A 5,000-nucleotide genomic window follows, 5' to 3' on the forward strand; every position below is an offset into this window, starting at 1 on the left:
GTGGTATGGCCGTAAGCTGTCCAAGGTACCACGCATGGGCCTATTAGGGATGTCGCTCGTCAGACGCGCCTTCAACGCCCAGGCGGCAGCTGCGGGGAGAGCGTTCCGATCCATTCCTCCGTCGGAGAAATAGCAGAGAGTGGGACTCCCGCGCACAGTTCTGCACAGACACGGAGGAAAACAAGAGAGAGGATCCCTACGTTAAACACGGCGGGCGGGCGCTTGTGGAGAAAAGTGAAAAAGCTTACAGCACCTGGTATTCCCAGGCGGTCTCCCATCCAAGTACTAACCAGGACCGACCCTGCTTAGCTTCCGAGATCAGACGAGATCGGGCGTGTTCAGGGTGGTATGGCCGTAAGCTGTCCAAGGTACCACGCATGGGCCTTTTAAGCTGTCCAAGGTACCACGCATGGGCCTTTTAGGGATGTCGCTCGTCAGACGCGCCTTCAACGCCCAGGCGGCAGCTGCGGGGAGAGCGTTCCGATCCATTCCTCCGTCGGAGAAATACCAGAGAGTGGGACTCCCGCGCACAGTTCTGCACAGACACGGAGGAAAACAAGAGAGAGGATCCCTACGTTAAACACGGCGGGCGGGCGCTTGTGGAGAAAAGTGAAAAAGCTTACAGCACCTGGTATTCCCAGGCGGTCTCCCATCCAAGTACTAACCAGGCCCGACCCTGCTTAGCTTCCGAGATCAGACGAGATCGGGCGTGTTCAGGGTGGTATGGCCGTAAGCTGTCCAAGGTACCACGCATGGGCCTTTTAAGCTGTCCAAGGTACCACGCATGGGCCTTTTAGGGATGTCGCTCGTCAGACGCGCCTTCAACGCCCAGGCGGCAGCTGCGGGGAGAGCGTTCCGATCCATTCCTCCGTCGGAGAAATACCAGAGTGGGACTCCCGCGCACAGTTCTGCACAGACACGGAGGAAAACAAGAGAGAGGATCCCTACGTTAAACACGGCGGGCGGGCGCTTGTGGAGAAAAGTGAAAAAGCTTACAGCACCTGGTATTCCCAGGCGGTCTCCCATCCAAGTACTAACCAGGCCCGACCCTGCTTAGCTTCCGAGATCAGACGAGATCGGGCGTGTTCAGGGTGGTATGGCCGTAAGCTGTCCAAGGTACCACGCATGGGCCTTTTAAGCTGTCCAAGGTACCACGCATGGGCCTTTTAGGGATGTCGCTCGTCAGACGCGCCTTCAACGCCCAGGCGGCAGCTGCGGGGAGAGCGTTCCGATCCATTCCTCCGTCGGAGAAATACCAGAGTGGGATTCCCGCGCACAGTTCTGCACAGACACGGAGGAAAACAAGAGAGAGGATCCCTACGTTAAACACGGCGGGCGGGCGCTTGTGGAGAAAAGTGAAAAAGCTTACAGCACCTGGTATTCCCAGGCGGTCTCCCATCCAAGTACTAACCAGGGCCGACCCTGCTTAGCTTCCGAGATCAGACGAGATCGGGCGTGTTCAGGGTGGTATGGCCGTAAGCTGTCCAAGGTACCACGCATGGGCCTTTTAAGCTGTCCAAGGTACCACGCAGGGGCCTTTTAGGGATATCGCTCGTCAGACGCGCCTTCAACGCCCAGGCGGCAGCTGCGGGGAGAGCGTTCCGATCCATTCCTCCGTCGGAGAAATACCAGAGAGTGGGACTCCCGCGCACAGTTCTGCACAGACACGGAGGAAAACAAGAGAGAGGATCCCTACGTTAAACACGGCGGGCGGGCGCTTGTGGAGAAAAGTGAAAAAGCTTACAGCACCTGGTATTCCCAGGCGGTCTCCCATCCAAGTACTAACCAGGCCCGACCCTGCTTAGCTTCCGAGATCAGACGAGATCGGGCATGTTCAGGGTGGTATGGCCGTAAGCTGTCTAAGGTACCACGCATGGGCCTTTTAAGCTGTCCAAGGTACCACGCATGGGCCTTTTAGGGATGTCGCTCGTCAGACGCGCCTTCAACGCCCAGGCGGCAGCTGCGGGGAGAGTGTTCCGATCCATTCCTCCGTCGGAGAAATACCAGAGAGTGGGACTCCCGCGCACAGTTCTGCACAGACACGGAGGAAAACAAGAGAGAGGATCCCTACGTTAAACACGGCGGGCGGGCGCTTGTGGAGAAAAGTGAAAAAGCTTACAGCACCTGGTATTCCCAGGCGGTCTCCCATCCAAGTACTAACAAGGCCCGACCCTGCTTAGCTTCCGAGATCAGACGAGATCGGGCGTGTTCAGGGTGGTATGGCCGTAAGCTGTCCAAGGTACCACGCATGGGCCTTTTAGGGATGTCGCTCGTCAGACGCGCCTTCAACGCCCAGGCGGCAGCTGCGGGGAGAGTGTTCCGATCCATTCCTCCGTCGGAGAAATACCAGAGAGTGGGACTCCCGCGCACAGTTCTGCACAGACACGGAGGAAAACAAGAGAGAGGATCCCTACGTTAAACACGGCGGGCGGGCGCTTGTGGAGAAAAGTGAAAAAGCTTACAGCACCTGGTATTCCCAGGCGGTCTCCCATCCAAGTACTAACAAGGCCCGACCCTGCTTAGCTTCCGAGATCAGACGAGATCGGGCGTGTTCAGGGTGGTATGGCCGTAAGCTGTCCAAGGTACCACGCATGGGCCTTTTAAGCTGTCCAAGGTACCACGCATGGGCCTTTTAGGGATGTCGCTCGTCAGACGCGCCTTCAACGCCCAGGCGGCAGCTGCGGGGAGAGCGTTCCGATCCATTCCTCCGTCGGAGAAATACCAGAGAGTGGGACTCCCGCGCACAGTTCTGCACAGACACGGAGGAAAACAAGAGAGAGGATCCCTACGTTAAACACGGCGGGCGGGCGCTTGTGGAGAAAAGTGAAAAAGCTTACAGCACCTGGTATTCCCAGGCGGTCTCCCATCCAAGTACTAACCAGGCCCGACCCTGCTTAGCTTCCGAGATCAGACGAGATCGGGCGTGTTCAGGGTGGTATGGCCGTAAGCTGTCCAAGGTACCACGCATGGGCCTTTTAAGCTGTCCAAGGTACCACGCATGGGCCTTTTAGGGATGTCGCTCGTCAGACGCGCCTTCAACGCCCAGGCGGCAGCTGCGGGGAGAGCGTTCCGATCCATTCCTCCGTCGGAGAAATACCAGAGTGGGATTCCCGCGCACAGTTCTGCACAGACACGGAGGAAAACAAGAGAGAGGATCCCTACGTTAAACACGGCGGGCGGGCGCTTGTGGAGAAAAGTGAAAAAGCTTACAGCACCTGGTATTCCCAGGCGGTCTCCCATCCAAGTACTAACCAGGGCCGACCCTGCTTAGCTTCCGAGATCAGACGAGATCGGGCGTGTTCAGGGTGGTATGGCCGTAAGCTGTCCAAGGTACCACGCATGGGCCTTTTAAGCTGTCCAAGGTACCACGCATGGGCCTTTTAGGGATGTCGCTCGTCAGACGCGCCTTCAACGCCCAGGCGGCAGCTGCGGGGAGAGCGTTCCGATCCATTCCTCCGTCGGAGAAATACCAGAGAGTGGGACTCCCGCGCACAGTTCTGCACAGACACGGAGGAAAACAAGAGAGAGGATCCCTACGTTAAACACGGCGGGCGGGCGCTTGTGGAGAAAAAGTGAAAAAGCTTACAGCACCTGGTATTCCCAGGCGGTCTCCCATCCAAGTACTAACCAGGCCCGACCCTGCTTAGCTTCCGAGATCAGACGAGATCGGGCGTGTTCAGGGTGGTATGGCCGTAAGCTGTCCAAGGTACCACGCATGGGCCTTTTAAGCTGTCCAAGGTACCACGCATGGGCCTTTTAGGGATGTCGCTCGTCAGACGCGCCTTCAACGCCCAGGCGGCAGCTGCGGGGAGAGCGTTCCGATCCATTCCTCCGTCGGAGAAATACCAGAGAGTGGGACTCCCGCGCACAGTTCTGCACAGACACGGAGGAAAACAAGAGAGAGGATCCCTACGTTAAACACGGCGGGCGGGCGCTTGTGGAGAAAAGTGAAAAAGCTTACAGCACCTGGTATTCCCAGGCGGTCTCCCATCCAAGTACTAACCAGGCCCGACCCTGCTTAGCTTCCGAGATCAGACGAGATCGGGCGTGTTCAGGGTGGTATGGCCGTAAGCTGTCCAAGGTACCACGCATGGGCCTTTTAAGCTGTCCAAGGTACCACGCATGGGCCTTTTAGGGATGTCGCTCGTCAGACGCGCCTTCAACGCCCAGGCGGCAGCTGCGGGGAGAGCGTTCCGATCCATTCCTCCGTCGGAGAAATACCAGAGTGGGACTCCCGCGCACAGTTCTGCACAGACACGGAGGAAAACAAGAGAGAGGATCCCTACGTTAAACACGGCGGGCGGGCGCTTGTGGAGAAAAGTGAAAAAGCTTACAGCACCTGGTATTCCCAGGCGGTCTCTCATCCAAGTACTAACCAGGCCCGACCCTGCTTAGCTTCTGAGATCAGGCGTGTTCAGGGTGGTATGGCCGTAAGCTGTCCAAGGTACCACGCATGGGCCTTTTAAGCTGTCCAAGGTACCACGCATGGGCCTTTTAGGGATGTCGCTCGTCAGACGCGCCTTCAACGCCCAGGCGGCAGCTGCGGGGAGAGCGTTCCGATCCATTCCTCCGTCGGAGAAATACCAGAGAGTGGGACTCCCGCGCACAGTTCTGCACAGACACGGAGGAAAACAAGAGAGAGGATCCCTACGTTAAACACGGCGGGCGGGCGCTTGTGGAGAAAAGTGAAAAAGCTTACAGCACCTGGTATTCCCAGGCGGTCTCCCATCCAAGTACTAACCAGGCCCGACCCTGCTTAGCTTCCGAGATCAGACGAGATCGGGCGTGTTCAGGGTGGTATGGCCGTAAGCTGTCCAAGGTACCACGCATGGGCCTTTTAGGGATGTCGCTCGTCAGACGCGCCTTCAACGCCCAGGCGGCAGCTGCGGGGAGAGCGTTCCGATCCATTCCTCCGTCGGAGAAATACCAGAGTGGGACTCCCGCGCACAGTTCTGCACAGACACGGAGGAAAACAAGAGAGAGGATCCCTACGTTAAACA

General features: G+C 57.7%; 13 non-coding genes and 1 pseudogene across 13 annotated transcripts in view; all 14 read right to left on the reverse strand.

Moving 5' to 3' along the window:
• The window catches only part of LOC121892730, a 119-nt gene extending 102 nt beyond the window's left edge, over positions 1–17 (reverse strand). The window contains exon 1 of the ribosomal RNA XR_006094698.1: positions 1–17. This exon is cut by the window's left edge and continues 102 nt beyond it. This is a non-coding gene — a ribosomal RNA (5S ribosomal RNA).
• A 224-nt stretch (positions 18–241) lies between these two features.
• LOC121892557 lies at positions 242–360 on the reverse strand. Its single transcript, XR_006094532.1, has one exon. It is a non-coding gene; the product is annotated as a 5S ribosomal RNA (ribosomal RNA).
• Positions 361–616: 256 nt separating this feature from the next.
• On the reverse strand, positions 617–735 carry LOC121893063. The gene has a single exon (XR_006094977.1). It is a non-coding gene; the product is annotated as a 5S ribosomal RNA (ribosomal RNA).
• Positions 736–989: 254 nt separating this feature from the next.
• On the reverse strand, positions 990–1,108 carry LOC121893064. Its single transcript, XR_006094978.1, has one exon. It is a non-coding gene; the product is annotated as a 5S ribosomal RNA (ribosomal RNA).
• A 254-nt stretch (positions 1,109–1,362) lies between these two features.
• On the reverse strand, positions 1,363–1,481 carry LOC121892659. The gene has a single exon (XR_006094629.1). It is a non-coding gene; the product is annotated as a 5S ribosomal RNA (ribosomal RNA).
• Positions 1,482–1,737: 256 nt separating this feature from the next.
• Positions 1,738–1,856, reverse strand: LOC121893364. Its single transcript, XR_006095272.1, has one exon. It is a non-coding gene; the product is annotated as a 5S ribosomal RNA (ribosomal RNA).
• Positions 1,857–2,112: 256 nt separating this feature from the next.
• Positions 2,113–2,231, reverse strand: LOC121892731. The gene has a single exon (XR_006094699.1). It is a non-coding gene; the product is annotated as a 5S ribosomal RNA (ribosomal RNA).
• Positions 2,232–2,455: 224 nt separating this feature from the next.
• LOC121892732 lies at positions 2,456–2,574 on the reverse strand. The gene has a single exon (XR_006094700.1). It is a non-coding gene; the product is annotated as a 5S ribosomal RNA (ribosomal RNA).
• Positions 2,575–2,830: 256 nt separating this feature from the next.
• Positions 2,831–2,949, reverse strand: LOC121893065. Its single transcript, XR_006094979.1, has one exon. It is a non-coding gene; the product is annotated as a 5S ribosomal RNA (ribosomal RNA).
• A 254-nt stretch (positions 2,950–3,203) lies between these two features.
• Positions 3,204–3,322, reverse strand: LOC121892660. The gene has a single exon (XR_006094630.1). It is a non-coding gene; the product is annotated as a 5S ribosomal RNA (ribosomal RNA).
• A 257-nt stretch (positions 3,323–3,579) lies between these two features.
• LOC121893067 lies at positions 3,580–3,698 on the reverse strand. The gene has a single exon (XR_006094981.1). It is a non-coding gene; the product is annotated as a 5S ribosomal RNA (ribosomal RNA).
• Positions 3,699–3,954: 256 nt separating this feature from the next.
• Positions 3,955–4,073, reverse strand: LOC121893068. Its single transcript, XR_006094982.1, has one exon. It is a non-coding gene; the product is annotated as a 5S ribosomal RNA (ribosomal RNA).
• A 254-nt stretch (positions 4,074–4,327) lies between these two features.
• LOC121892916 lies at positions 4,328–4,436 on the reverse strand (annotated as a pseudogene).
• A 256-nt stretch (positions 4,437–4,692) lies between these two features.
• Positions 4,693–4,811, reverse strand: LOC121893069. The gene has a single exon (XR_006094983.1). It is a non-coding gene; the product is annotated as a 5S ribosomal RNA (ribosomal RNA).
• Between the last annotated feature and the right edge of the window lie 189 nt (positions 4,812–5,000).

Source organism: Thunnus maccoyii, chromosome 24 (assembly GCF_910596095.1).
Source record: "Thunnus maccoyii chromosome 24, fThuMac1.1, whole genome shotgun sequence".
NCBI classification, from domain to species: Eukaryota; Metazoa; Chordata; class Actinopteri; order Scombriformes; family Scombridae; genus Thunnus; species Thunnus maccoyii.